At 40.3% G+C, this 14807-nt stretch overlaps 1 protein-coding gene and 1 long non-coding RNA gene across 11 annotated transcripts in view; one reads left to right on the forward strand and one right to left on the reverse strand.

Moving 5' to 3' along the window:
- Positions 1-14807, reverse strand: part of fhod1 (formin homology 2 domain containing 1) — a 196861-nt gene that overhangs the window by 109696 nt on the left and 72358 nt on the right. The gene's annotated exons all lie outside the window — the stretch shown is intronic.
- On the forward strand, positions 9482-11401 carry LOC115378217 (uncharacterized). The gene is made up of 3 exons (XR_003930108.1): positions 9482-9549; positions 10255-10299; positions 11220-11401. It is a non-coding gene; the product is annotated as an uncharacterized LOC115378217 (long non-coding RNA).

The raw sequence follows: 14807 nt of genomic DNA on the forward strand, positions 1-14807 counted from the left end.
TAAATTCTAACATCAAAGAGTAATATGTGTATGGTTAATTTATGGAACATTATGCACACTTTTGTAAAAGGCCACACCCACCATCACACTCCTTTTTGAAAGGTAAATCAGCTCTTTCTTGCCCCATGACCACGCTTTCCACAAAAATGCCATGTTAAGTCAGTCTGTGTGGAAGCTAAATGCCTTTATGTAATCAGTACTTCCTCCTTTTGACCAATCAGCATGAAAATTTAATCATTTCTTTCTTGGCTAAAACTTTAACCTTTCCACAAAGTGTCGACAGGACATCTCTAAAAGTTCTGAATAGTTTTGCACAAAAAAGAGATGAAAACAGATGGAATGGATTGAAAACATAATCCATGTCCCATTAGCAGAGGTAGTCAAGTCACTGTAACTGGTCACAGATCTATACTATTACTGTAACTGTGCATCTTGACAATCCAACAGACATTCTGGCATCACTGGGAGGCACATGTTTTAGTATTTGCTACTGTGAATAAATAATTTTTGTTGCATGTCATCCCACACCAAGTTCATCTTTATTTGTGAGTTTGCCCATGTGTAATAATTTACTTGCTCAAATGTGCAAAATGACAATAACTCAGCAGCAGGCCTTCATAGATTACCAGTCAATCCACAGGTATTGGTCATTTCCCTGCACACAATTTGCATTTCAAGTTTGGAATAACATCTATGGAACTACCGATTAGAACACACACACCGTTCAGGTAAGCAACATACACTGCTACTGCATTCTCCTTTGTTCTCGTATCTGTCAAGCAATATGAACATATGCTCAAAACAATTTGATATAAAATTAGACTTATTTATGACTTTTGCTGTCATGGCTGTTGCTTGACATTACATTACTTACAGGTCCATTAAACATTTATAACCCCATGTGTAAAACTAGCTTGTGTGAAAATACCACCTCTATCATAAATGCAAATATGAATGTTGTTTGTGTATTTTCTGTTAATGGACCTTTTTGTCAAACAGACCTCAACATGTAAGGCTGGGCAGACAAACCCCAGCCACTCTGACCCTCAACACTGAGGTCCCTCAAGGCTGTGTGCCCAGCCCTATACTATACATGTTTTTCACTCACGACTACATGTAGAGTATCAAGGAATGTCAAAAAAGGTGGTAGGCAGGCATACTCTGCACACACCAAGTGAATATTTATTTACAGTGCTCTTCATTTCATGTGGAAACTCAGTCAAAATGACAAAAGAAGAAGAAAAATAACTTGGAAAATTGACTTATTGCAAATAAAACAGGAAGCCCATGTTTGCAGCAGCACAGCCTCACTTCTCTCCTCAAGGAGCAAAACCAGACTGATTTTGTAGGCCAGTACCATCACATATATGGTTGACTTCACAGTAACTTAATTACAAGGAAATCAAAATAACATTCTTAGACTTACTTATAAGTTCACTCACATTACTAAATTGCTTTGTATAAGATTAAGTAATCTTAATATTACTTAATATTACCTTATACTTCCTCAACCACCAAATTGCAACAGAAAGAAAAAACCCTTCACTTGGTTTGGCCCAGTGATGTCAGCCATGACACCACCAACAGCATAAAAATCAGGAAATGCTGGGCGGACCCCTCCAAAACACTAGTCCTGAGTGGTGGCTCTGAACAAAGGAACAATTAAGCAATATTCAAATCTGGAAAATAATGTTAGTATAATATATAGATAACTGAAACGAATTTATGGTTGTGTGTTTGCTTTAACTTCACTGCTTTGATTTAAACTGTAAAAATGCTAACACAAACAAACCCAGGATAGTGAGTGATGCAATGTTACACTAGCAATGGTAAGCTATAGCAAAATGGGCACACACTGCACAACCATCAATAGCACAAATACCATCATCAAATTTCCAGACGACATCATATGTTGGGCTTAGGCCTATTTGGGCCCTCTAAAAATGAGCATTAAAAAAGGACTGCAAGGGTGGAGTACCATTTAAAAAAAAAAAAAAAAATACACAGCTATATAGACAAACTGCACACATGCACGCGCACACACAAATGTGTAACAGACCCTATATAGATGTGAACATTCCAGTGTAAAGATGCATCATAATATAAAAAATGAATGCAAATATTATACAGCCTAACATATTACTTTAACTGTAACTGCATACCTACATTCCTTACTGTTGAAGACAAAGAGTGGTCCATTTTCTACACATTTTTATTATTTTAATTTTATATTAATCAATAAAATTAACAGGAATGGTAATAGTAGGCCTAGAAATCTATGAAATAAAAGAAAAATTCTTTCTGTGAGGATACAGCTGATCACTATGCCATCTGCTGTCTTGAACAATATGTGTGCGCTTGGCTGGGAGATGACCCAGGTGGAATAATGATGGAATCAGGTAATACACAGTGTGAAGAAACCTATTTACTATTGGGGTCGAAATGGGGTACACATTCCCCAAAAAACACCTCACTAAACCAAATACTACCAAATATGACCTGGGCGCTCATCCATATGTGCACTGAATTTGACAGAATCATGTGTTCTTGGTTTGTGACAATTTTTACAAATTAGATATCACTAATATGTTAAGAGAGCACACCGGAGTTTGGTGGCTAAAGGCCGGGAGAGACACCGTGCCAGGTTGTGTTGTGCCTTCACCACTTCCAGGCTGAGGATCTCCTGGTCGAAGAAGCACACCTTAGTGGGAAGATGGACTACCGCGGCCATCCTATCCACATCGTTGAAGACTACAGCCCGGAGGTGCTAAGCCAGCGTGCGGAATACAGGGACGTCATGCCCACGCTATACATGCAGGGGCTGTGACCTGCTCTCCTGTACCCAGCGAGAGTATGCATCATGCTGCTCAATGGCGAAAACAAGTCGGTCAAGTCTGTCGCCGAAGCACGCAAGTAGCCTACATTGATGAACACAAGGCAGATAACAAGCGAGGTGGAAATTACTGTTAGGGTCGGTCAGCACTGTCTGATTAATGTATATGGACGTGTGCCAGCCATTGTGCTGGACTTTTGGCCCAGGGACCCCCTGGAGGGGTCAAAATTTTCTGGGGACCCCCTGACACTCGCAGCACCGATAAGCATAATACTTATAACCACATTTGTACTCTTAGCTAGTTGATTAGCAGCATTAGCACATAGCCTTATCCAAGGGCGTAGGTTTGGCTGGGTGGGGACGTAAAAGCGCTCCAAGGCAGCGCCCCTGAAAGTTGATGTTTTTTGCATTTATGACTGCAATTTCATGTCATGTAGAGCTGATCAAATAAACAAGCAAACGATCATAATCAGAAAAAATAAAAACTAGTAAGGGATTGACATTAATGTTTATACTGCATATATGAATATCTATACTGACTACAAGTATTTATATAACATTACAGTATAATTCTTTAATGTTGTAAGTTAAAGGCAACTAAAGAAAGACAAGCAGGCAATTTAACTGAGTCCTTGTCTTTAGTGCAACTGTGCATCATACTGTACATCAACACCATACAGAAACATAAATAAAATAAATGTTTGACACTACCTAAATACAAACAGATTAGTGTCCATTGCCTTGCTCTTATTTGAAAAAAAAAAAAAAAAAAAAAAAAAAAAAAAAATCTGTTGTTGAGGCTCTACAGTTCTATAAGCTTGACATTTTAAAACATGGTTAGTAAAAATGGATAATTCCTGCTTCCCTAGAGACAACAGGCCAGTGTGCCTGATAAAAGCTCTCATGTCAGAGAAGCATGCTGAACTGTTGTTCTAACTGCAACCTGACGAAATTAACAGTGAAGAAATCAGTCCGTGTGCGTAGCTGCTGGCCAATAGTGATGGGTCGGTCGTGAACGAATCGGCTCTAAGAGCCGGCTCTTTGAAGTGAACGACGGGAGCCGGTTCCTGATTGGGAGCCATTTTTTTTTTTTGGGAGCCCATTGGTTATTTTTTCTGCGAAAGCCGCATGTGATTGGTCAAGATGTGGGGTACCATCTCTGTGTCCAATCGTACCCTATATTTCTGCGCTGAGCGCTTCACCCCGGAGCGGCAGTTAAACACACACACACACACACACACACGAACAGGAGAACAGGAGGGAGGGAGACTAGAGAGAAAGAGAGCAAGGGGCCACAAGGAGAGACAACACGAACTCGCTGGAAAGGTGGAGTTACGAAAATTAGTGACAGCAGGAAAAGGAGTACAAAGTGGACCCATTTCAAATTTAATGACAATAGAAAGGCAGAGTGTAGGGTCTGCAAGAAAAAAATATCTTATCGAGCCGCTCCACAACCAACCTGCGCAGGCACGTGAGAACTGTCCAGCCATCAGTGCAGTGGGAAGAAAAAACACAAGCAGCTGAACCTGATATTAATGAAGGTGAAGTGTGTCTAGCCCCACGACTGCTGAAGGCCTGCGCGTCAGAGCTGGGAGACCCTCTGCAGCACATCTTCAATCTGAGCCTGAAGCAGGGGAGGGTCCCACTGCGGTGGAAAACATCATGCATCGTCCCAGTCCCAAAGAAGCCACGTCCTGCAGAGCTGAACGACTTCAGGCCGGTCGCCCTGACGTCACATGTGATGAAGACCATGGAGCGGCTGCTGCTACACCATCTGAGACCGCAGGTGAGCCGTGCCCTCGACCTGCTGCAGTTTGCGTACCAGGAGAAGGTGGGAGTGGAGGACGCCATCGTCTACATGCTACACCGATCCCTCTCTCACCTGGACAGGGGCAGTGGTGCTGTGAGAATCACATTTCTGGATTTCTCCAGCGCCTTCAATACCATCCAGCCCCAGCTGCTCGGTCACAAACTGACTGATATGGGAGTAGGCTCACACCTGACGGCATGGATCATGGACTATCTGACAGGCAGACCTCAGTATGTGCGACGGGGGACTGCAGGTCAGACACTGTGATCAGCAGCACAGGAGCGCCGCAGGGGACTGTACTCTCTCCAGTCCTGTTCACCCTGTACACGTCGGACTTCCAGTACAACTCGGAGTCCTGCCACGTGCAGAAGTTCGCGGACGACACGGCCATCGTGGGATGTATCAGCAGTGGAAAGGAGGAGGAGTACAGGAAACTCATCCAGGACTTCGTAGCATGGTGTGGTTCCAACCACCTCCACCTGAACACCTCCAAGACAAAAGAAATGGTGGTGGACTTCAGGAGGGCCAGGCCTCACCTGGAGCCCATAAGCATCAACGGTGCCTGTGTGGAAATGGTGGAGACCTATAAATACCTGGGAGTGCAGCTGGATGATAGACTGGACTGGACAGCCAACACTGAGGCTCTGTGCAGGAAAGGACAGAGCCGACTGTACTTCCTCAGGAGGCTGGCGTCCTTCAACATCTGCAAAAAACTGCTGCTGATGTTCTACCAGTCTGTTGTGGCGAGCGCCCTCTTCTATGCGGTTGTGTGCTGGGGAGGCAGCATCAAGAAGAGGGACGCCTCACGACTGGACAAACTGGTGAGGAAAGCGGGCTCTGTTGTGGGCACACAACTTGAGAGCCTGACATCTGTGGCAGAGCAACAGGCGCTGAGCAGGCTCCTGTCAATCATGGACAATCCACTGCATCCACTGCACAGCGCCATCACCAGGCAGAGGAGCAGCTTCAGTGACAGGCTGCTGTCACTGTCCTGCTCCACCGACAGACTGAGGAAATCATTCCTCCCCCACGCCATGCGGCTTTTTAACTCCACCCGGAGGAAATAACTCTCATTATACACACTCTGCATTACTGGTAGATAGCACGTAAAGACTGGAGGGGAAGGGGTGATTCCATAAGGCTGGATCAAGTCTGACAGTTCCTGAATTCCCAGTACCGGGCGTCAGGTTCTGTCGACGGTCTTGGTCTCATGGTTTCACCCTAACTCTGAACCTCAGTTGGAGCGTGTGTTCCTCAGGTTAGGTTATTTTCCACTGCTGTTTAAATTGTTAATACTTCTGTTTAAATTGTTCATATTTCTATTTTTTTTTAATGATCCTTGTTTATAGTGTTTATATTGCTTACTGCTATTTATCATGTGTATACTGTATATTTCTTCTAAATTTGCACATTGACCTACCTCTATGCACATTTTATACACCCATGCACACGTTTTTTTCTGGGTTTTTTTTGTTGCACATTGCTTTTTGCACACTGGGTTGTACTTAGATCTTATTCTGTTGTACTCAGATCTTATTCTGTTGTACTTAGATCTTATTCTTTATGTATTTATTTTTTAAATCTTTTTTTATTGATTTATTTAATCTGTAATCTGTGGATACTGCTGAAAAACTGCAAATTTCCTGCGGGATGAATAAAGTATCTATCTATCTATCTATATATCTATCTATCTACTGCAACTGTTGCTGCTGCTGCAGTGTGTACAGCAACTCAATTCAACTGTAAATAGTTAAAAGTTTGTTTTGTATTTTATAATTTATTTTTTGTAGCACTATATAGAGTGAATAAATAAAGGCATATTTATATAATAAACATATTTAAATAAAAAAAAACGTAACATGTTTTTTTACATTAGTAATTCATTTTGCACATAATTTTACATTATTGTTGGTAACAAATTAATTTAAGCAACAAAAAAATCTGAAGAGCCGTTTGGGAGCCGAAAGAGCCGGCTCTTTTTATTGAGCCGAGTCAAAAGAGCTGGTTCTCTAAAAAGAGCCGGAATTCCCATCACTACCGGCCAACCAGTCAAACAAACTCCGCTGTGCGTGTCCTCCAGCGCTTTTTTTACAACCACATGGAGTGACAGCGGGGACGGCCAATCACGCATTAGCAAGAAACGACAGAGCCAATCAATGAGCGATATTAGGTTAGAGGTGGGACTCGGCTGTTAACCCTTTGTGCACCATAACAATTTACACTGATGGACTTGAGTGTTTGTTGTCGCTGTTATTTGTGAAGCTGTGCGAGCGCCTGTGAGGTGTCATACCAGATTGCCTGATGTGTAATCACATGACTAAGCTCCCCAAATCAATCATGGGAGACACTTAAAAACGAAGACAGTGTTTATTTCACAGTTTAACGCCCCTCCTCCCAAAAACGTTTTTAAAAAATTAATAATAATAAAAAAATACATTTCCGTGAATTTTTTCACGGACCCCCTGGCTATGCGTCGCGGACCCCACTTTGAGAAATGTGGCTCCAGTGGACTGCTCTCGGCTAGATAGAGCTATAACATTAAACTCTTCTTAAATAGGATGGCTGATACCGTATGCTTTGTTACAAATACAGGGTTTCCCCCAGTGCTTTATAGCCCTGGCGGGCCGCCAGGCTTTTCTTGCCCCCCCGCCAGGCTAAGCATCGTTTGTTTATTTATTTTAAATAGTTTTTTATGCACCAGAAACAGTGATACCAAAGACGGTATATAGAGCTTTTAACCGCATCTGGTGATACGGTTGAAAGCACAATGGCGACATCTTATGGTTGATACGTGAACACTTTCTTTTTCCGAAGTCGGAGGAGCACTGGAGGAGACGATGAGCCCGCTCGTTCACCCCCAGGTCGAGGGGAGTGCATCCCCGGCGAGCCGACCGAGCCACGGCTTGATGATGAGGCAGAGCCAGTGTGAGTTAGCACGGATGTTAGCACGTCGTCAGAGCAGAAATTACCCGGATAACGCCCACCAAGTTGCGCCGCTACGCGGAATATGGCAGGATTTTACATAAGTTGAATGAAATGTCGTTTTTGAGTGGAATATGAACGTATGTCTGGCAAAGGCACAGAAGATTTCCAGCTACCGCAGCGCACTGACCTAGATTGTGTAACAAAGTGAAGAGTCGCCACTCTGCTCTATTTTCACTGGCTAACAGCAGTACACTGGCTTAGCATGTCTATTCAGAGAAGAGGTATCACTCTGGCTTATTTTTCAATCTTTGTTATCACAGGTGTGTTTGATAAGTAATTTTCATTTTTAAAATAATATAAATTATTGGAGTCAACTCCAATTTTATTTATTTTCTTTCACCTCTAAAAGGCACTTACACCTATTTCATAACATGGGGCTAATATTAACCTGCCGGAAAGCTGTTTAATACGCATGTGGTCTTAGCTAATGTCTACACCCCAAACTCAGATGATGTTGCCTTTCTAGAGTGCTTCTTACCCCTTCTTCCTGACCTGGGCTGAAAAAAAAAATTGAAATATGTTACAGATCAAATATCCTTTTTTTTTGACAAAAAAAATGCTTCCTCAGAAGTGTCCTACACTCAAAAAAATCAACATGGGCATATGTTTGATTAGTAAACTAGAAATATGTTCGCATTAAATGAATTACTCGTGTTTATGTTCACTACATTATTCATTCTTGTTTGTTGTACATGAATCAAAGAAAATTCAGATGACTTAAATTCATTTTTTTCAATGCAATGGGAATGAGGTTCTTCAAATCAATGACTCTGAGGTGGAGAGCTATTGCGCATGCGCCACGCCTACCGGATGCAGAGAAAGTTCTGAAGCGGGAGTGTCGGACGTGAACCGGGAGCTGCTGCAGTACTCAAACCTAACCGTTTGTCATCCATGATATTAAGGGTAAGTAATACAGATATATCTATATGAATGTATTTATTTAAATATGGTGAGTGATAAATAGTAGTTACTAGACATTTGTGAGACATATCTCAGTCACTCGTGTTTCTCACAGTTAAACTAGCTCAACTTTTCTATGGCTAGTTTGTATTTAACGTTCCACCCTGGGTCAGGGCTCGAGCTTAAGGACTTCCCGTCATTCTGGGGCCGAAAAATGAGTTTAAAAAGTACAAAGTACGCAAAACAGTACACAACATGTTTTCTGTTTGAATTTTCTGAGTCCGTTAGCATTATAGCCCGTGTGTGTTTGGGTGCGTGCACATATGTGTTTGTGTATGTGTGCGTGCGCGTTTGTCCATGTGTTCACGGAGCAGAAGTAGCAGCGGTGAAACACGAGCGAATCCGAATAAAAGTGCTTTGGCTTGTCTAAATAGTGTATAAATAGTGTGTGAGGGTGACAGGATGTAGTCGTAGCCACAGTTAATCACTGTGTTTCGAGTGCACTCTGCACTCTGTTTCATCGCGGGTGTGGCTCAGCTCCTCCACACACGCAGTTTAGTGGAGCGGAGGAGAGAGAGACAGTGGCGGAGAGTTGGATAATTGAGAAAAAATGATTGTTACTGTAAGTGCAATAAAAGCTTTTGCAGGTAAAAAGCCAATACGAGTCATTTATTCACGCAAAAGATAAGAGACTCCAAATTATGAAAAATATTGCAGTATAGGCTGTGACTTGCGGCACAATGAAATAAACAACATAGCATAATATGAAAGACGTTTTTCTATCGTCACACGATATATATTTATATAGTTGCTTCGCACAACCCTAAGTCCTCTGTATTAAGGTTAAGTAAAAGCCTTCTCATTTCAGTGTATGTAAATATAAATATTGTAATACTTACCCTTTTCACATTAGAAATATGTTAAGTTTTTAAAACCAATTTCTCTTTTTAACAGAAATACATCCCAAAACAAACCAGTCCCTATGCTCTCAGATTTGCATGCACCTTCTCAACAATACATGGTAAGTTAATTTTTTGTCATATTGTTTGTCTGTTACCTAGTTGGCATTCACCATGGCCCAGAGGCCCGTTTCAGAAAGCAGGTTTAGTGAAAACTGTGAGTCTGTTAACCCTGAAATGAGGGAAAATCTGAACAAATATATTTAAAATATAATGTATCTACAGCCTGATACACAGTCAGATATATTCCACCACTTTATCATCATCAAGGAAATGTAAGTCTGGTAAATGATGAATAAATGGACAACACTGAATAAAACTGTATGGTTAACTTATTGATTTAACTTATTGGTTAACTTTCCTCACTCTGACTCAGGTTTTTTTTTTTTTTAAAGATAAATGTTCACCATCTGCATACACAAGTTAATATCTCTATGTCCACTGTATTAAAATGGAGGCACTGCCTTTTATTTACCTGTTGCCATGGTGAATCGTGGAATTGGAGCTCCATTGATGGTGGCTTTTTATTGTCGGCTTAACTCAGCTGTTCTGGATCCAGTAACTCAGAGTTTCCCATCTGAGGGTAACTCAACTCAGACTTCAGGGTTAGACTGTTGAACCTCCTTTCCTAAATGGGCCCCAGGAGTGTAGCCACCCTTGTTTTTTCCCTTGGCTTGTATTTGGGTATTTTGTATTTTAAGAAATGTAGTATATTTATTTTTTATCATTTGCTAATGCTTTTGTTTTTTGTTTTTCTTTTCTTTCAGTGACGTGTATGTGGCAGTGCAAGCATTGTGTTGCCAGAGAGAGAAGTAGGTACAAATTACTTAATCATTATAAACTACATCATCATTATGGAAGATGCCAACATTATCTGTGCATATATGTAAATTGTCCATGCACATTCAAGACATGGAGTGGGCTCAACACCCATGTCTATAAAGCTCATTCATTTCAGGTTAGACAGACAACTTCCAGTTCAGTAACTTTTAAATGCGAGTTATGTGAATGCAGTGACATCTCCATAGAGAGAGATTTTTGTGTTCATATTGGAACACATCTGCGAAGTAACGAGACAGTTAGTTGTGTGTTTCTTGGTTGCCCTTTCATCCTTCATGTTTTGTATATTGTTGTGATGTTCGGATAGACTACAGGGATAATTCAAGTGAAGGCTATACTTTCTGACAGCAAAACAAATAAAACTTATTAGATATACATATAATCATGTTGCAATGGGTTTGGCTGACCAATTACATTGCTTGCTTGTTACAGTGTAACACTTTCATTCAAATTAAAAGACAGAAGGGAAAAAAAAAAGAAAACTCTCCAAAACCGTCTTCAACAGTTTCATTAATCGCCACTCGGGTGTAGTAGGGTAGATTTTCTGTTTTAAAATAAATAATTTCTCTTACAGATGTTTGTATTTTTGTCGGATCTTGTGCTGACTGATTTCGTGTAGTTTCGGTCTTTTCCGTTGGTCTCTGTCAGTTGCTCTTTTGAGCTAAGCCGGCTCGTGTCTACTGTTTACAATGTAGCTCACCTCTTAAAGAGACAGTAGCACATATTTAATAGTAGCACATTAAGTGAAGGGGAAACATTTAATATGAAATGGGAAGTTTGTTTATATTTTTATGTTTTTTTTTTATATTTATATATTTATTATATATTTGTTGCTGTCTTTTAACCATGGGTTACACTCAGATCAAATGTATTGTCACATTTTACTCCACAGAACACAGTCACTGAGGCCAACACTTCAATGACGCAAACTGTGATGGGAGTGTACGTCATACAGAAGGACGGTGCAGAGCCTGGAGATGACCCAGAAGACATCGGTGTCCTGCTTGAAGGTGTGGAGGTCCTCAGTGGTTTGGGGAACATTGTGATTGCCTGTGCTCTGTTATTTGGGCTGAAGCTGGATGGGCAGAGATTGTTTTTTTAGGAACTGTGCCTTGGATGACAGACTGTTGGTGCAGATTGTATGCATTACTGTTGGTGTAGATTGTATGCATTGCTGTTGGTGCAGATTGTATGCATTACTGTTGACACTTCAATGTTACAGCCAAATGTTAAATAAAATGTAAAACATTTTTGGATGTTCTTTTTTTGTTAGTGTACCTTTTGTAATTTAAACATAATGCTTACCCTAACAATGAAAACTAACCTAATTAAAAAAACAAGATTGATATTGGTATAACAGACAAAACCTATACTAGTTCATTCAACAAGAATAAAATTAGTGTAACAGACAAAACCTTTACTAGTTCATCAAACAAGACTGAATTTTGTTTTACTGAAGTATTTGGCCCATGTAAACTAAACTTAAATTAATTTGACTAGACTAAGTAGCTACAAACATTTTGACTCAATAAAAGGCAAATAAGTTGAATGTAAATATTCACATGACTTTCCACCTACAAATCTTCGTGGTGTTCAAGTAACACAATCAAGATAGAGTGATATTACTTGATTTGTTTAGATGGAATATAGGTGGCATGATAAAATTATGTTCATCCAATGAATTATTTTTTTGAGTGTAGAAAAAGATACGACTACTCACGGGTCAGAAGAAAAGTTTTATAAAATCTGGAGACCACTACTTGCTCATTTTCAAAAGCCCGATGTTACAATTGATCCTTGATTATACCACCTCCGCCCTTGACATTCCAACACTTAGTGAAGATTATTGATCAGGTGCCCATAATCGAACTATGATACCTTATTGCAGCTGCCTTGTCCCTATTGTGGTCTTGTAAATTTTTTTTTTCTTTTCTCCTTTTGGAAATTTGCTTTCATTGTATTATGTCTTGTTGTTTGTGTACATTGTGTACGTTTTTTTCTTTCTCCGCTTCTCCTTCTTCTTCTCTTAGGGCTGGGGTGTGGGGTGGGAGTGAGAACAGGGTACTATGAGTAATACTGTAAAACACCTTCAAAGACTGTCCTGTGCATCTGTAATTATTTGCTTGAAAACCAATAAAAAAAAAAAACTTTTTTTTTCTTTTGCTGTGTTGCAAATTTCAAGAAGGAATTTTGAGAAGCACAAAATTTAAAATGGTGGAAAACAAAAGTGTTTGGCATGAAGACTGGCAAACTTCTTTGTCATAACCAGATGAATTATTTGACATCCAACACTTCCATAAGTATATTATGTACAAGAAGCTTCAATTAATATTTTCAGCTTTTTGTAGTGATAGAGCCCCTGTCACGATAATTTTACACTGTACCTCAAGTTGCACATACAGTGCATTCAGAAAATATTCAGATCCCCTTCACTTTTTTCACTTTTGTTAAATTGCAGCCTGATGCTATCATTTAAATTCATTCAAAAGCTGAATTGAGCAAAGTACAGAGATATCCTCAGTGAAAACCTGTTCTGCAGCGCTCAGGGCCTCAGACTGGGCTGAAGATTCACCTTCCAACATGACAATGAGCACGTTTACATGCACACCATATTCCTGTATTATTTGGAATATCAGCAATATTCCGGTTGCGCATGAGTCATGTAAACACGTACCGAACCCGGTTAAGGTCATATTCCGGTTGGAGAAAATTCCGAATAAGACCCCTGGAATATGCCTGTTCTAACCAGAGTATTATGCCATGTAAACACCTTAATCGGAAAATGTCCCGTACCGGAATATTCAGTTACGTCTGCGCATGCTCGATTCACAATGAATCCTGGTGCGTCTTTGTTGCTATGGTTACTGCAAGCGGGGAGAACGACATGGCAAACAGCATGGCGAAAAGCAGCAAGAGCCAGCATTTTTGGAGTGAGGAGGAGACTGCAGTCTGCCCTCAGCTAATGAAAGACTTAAATATCATGGGGGAAAACACAGAAATAGCGACTGCTTCTTCTTCTGTATTTCCAGAAGACCAGACACCTATACGCATACTACTGCCCCCGCAGGTTGAGTGTTGCGTTACATAAGATCGTGGAATATGCCGAAACACGGGAATATGCCAAGTAACATGTAAACGGAATATTCCAGTTGCTGCAGCGCATATAAACACCTTATTCGGAAAATTACCTTAACCATAATATTGACCCAAATCGGAATATGGTGTGCATGTAAACGTAGTCAATGACCCTAAGCACACAGCCAAGACAACAGAGGAGTGGCTTAGGGACAACCAGGGTGCTGCCAGTTGACTGGCGGCCGGCCGGCCTTTTTTTTTAACTCCCCTTTTTGCTTGTAATCTACTGTTGTTCCATATCCAGACCGATAGGTGGCAACAATGCGGCAGTAGGCCCTTAGATGCGCAGGCTTACTCGCCACTCAGCCGTGTCAAAGATACTCGTGGTAGTGTGTGCAAGTTGAGATGACTAGAGAGAGACCATGGAAGCCACTCGTGTTGCTAATCCTAAAAAAAGGAAAGAAAATGGTGGGGCTGAGAAAGTAAGAGATCACGGAATCGCGGAATTAGCCAAATAAAACGGAATCTATTTTTAACGCGGAATTTGACATAATAACAACTGCACCGGCGCCGCACAAGTCAAAAGGCAGAGAAACTCTCCAGCTACAGAAGCGCACTGACATAGATTGTGTAACAAGCGAAGAGTTGCCACTCCGGTCTATTTTTACTGGCTAACAGCAGCACACTGGCTTAGCTTGTCTATTCAGAGAAGAGGTATCACTTCGGCTTATTTTTCAATCTATGTTATCACAGGCATACTACTGCTCATTCATTGGTAGCTGAATTGTTAGGTCTGTTTGATAAGTAATTTACATTTTTAAAACAAATAATTTAACATATTGTTAAATTATTGGAGTCAAGCTTACTGGTAAACATCTACTCCTTCAAGATTATTTATTATGTTATACAACTCATAAACATACACTAACACTACATACCGAGTGTTTGACCAACATATTCCCCCAAAGGTACTTCAACTAAGTACTGAGTAAAGGGTCTGAAAACTTATGTCAATGTGATATTTCAGTTTTTTCTTTTTAATACATTTACAAAAAAAATTCTGCAATTCTGTTTTTACTTTGTCATTATGGGGTACTGAGTGTAGATTAATGAGAGAATAAATGAATTTAAACAATTGCAGCATCAGGCTGCAACATAATAAAAGTGAAAAAAGTGAAGGGGGTCTGAATATTTTCTGAATGCACTGCAACTGAATTTCTGTGTTGTAGAACTATTCCTGAGCTCTCTGAACAAAACCATTTCTTTCTATGTAATTTATATTTTTTGGCAGCATTCTTTGTGATTTTCTTGAAATTTTCTTGTATTTTTGCAATTTATTTAATTATTTTTAAGTAATTTTCATTTCTATTTTCATGTAATTTTCATTGCAATTGCTAATTTTATA

This window comes from Myripristis murdjan, chromosome 3 (assembly GCF_902150065.1).
Source record: "Myripristis murdjan chromosome 3, fMyrMur1.1, whole genome shotgun sequence".
NCBI lineage: Eukaryota > Metazoa > Chordata > Actinopteri > Holocentriformes > Holocentridae > Myripristis > Myripristis murdjan.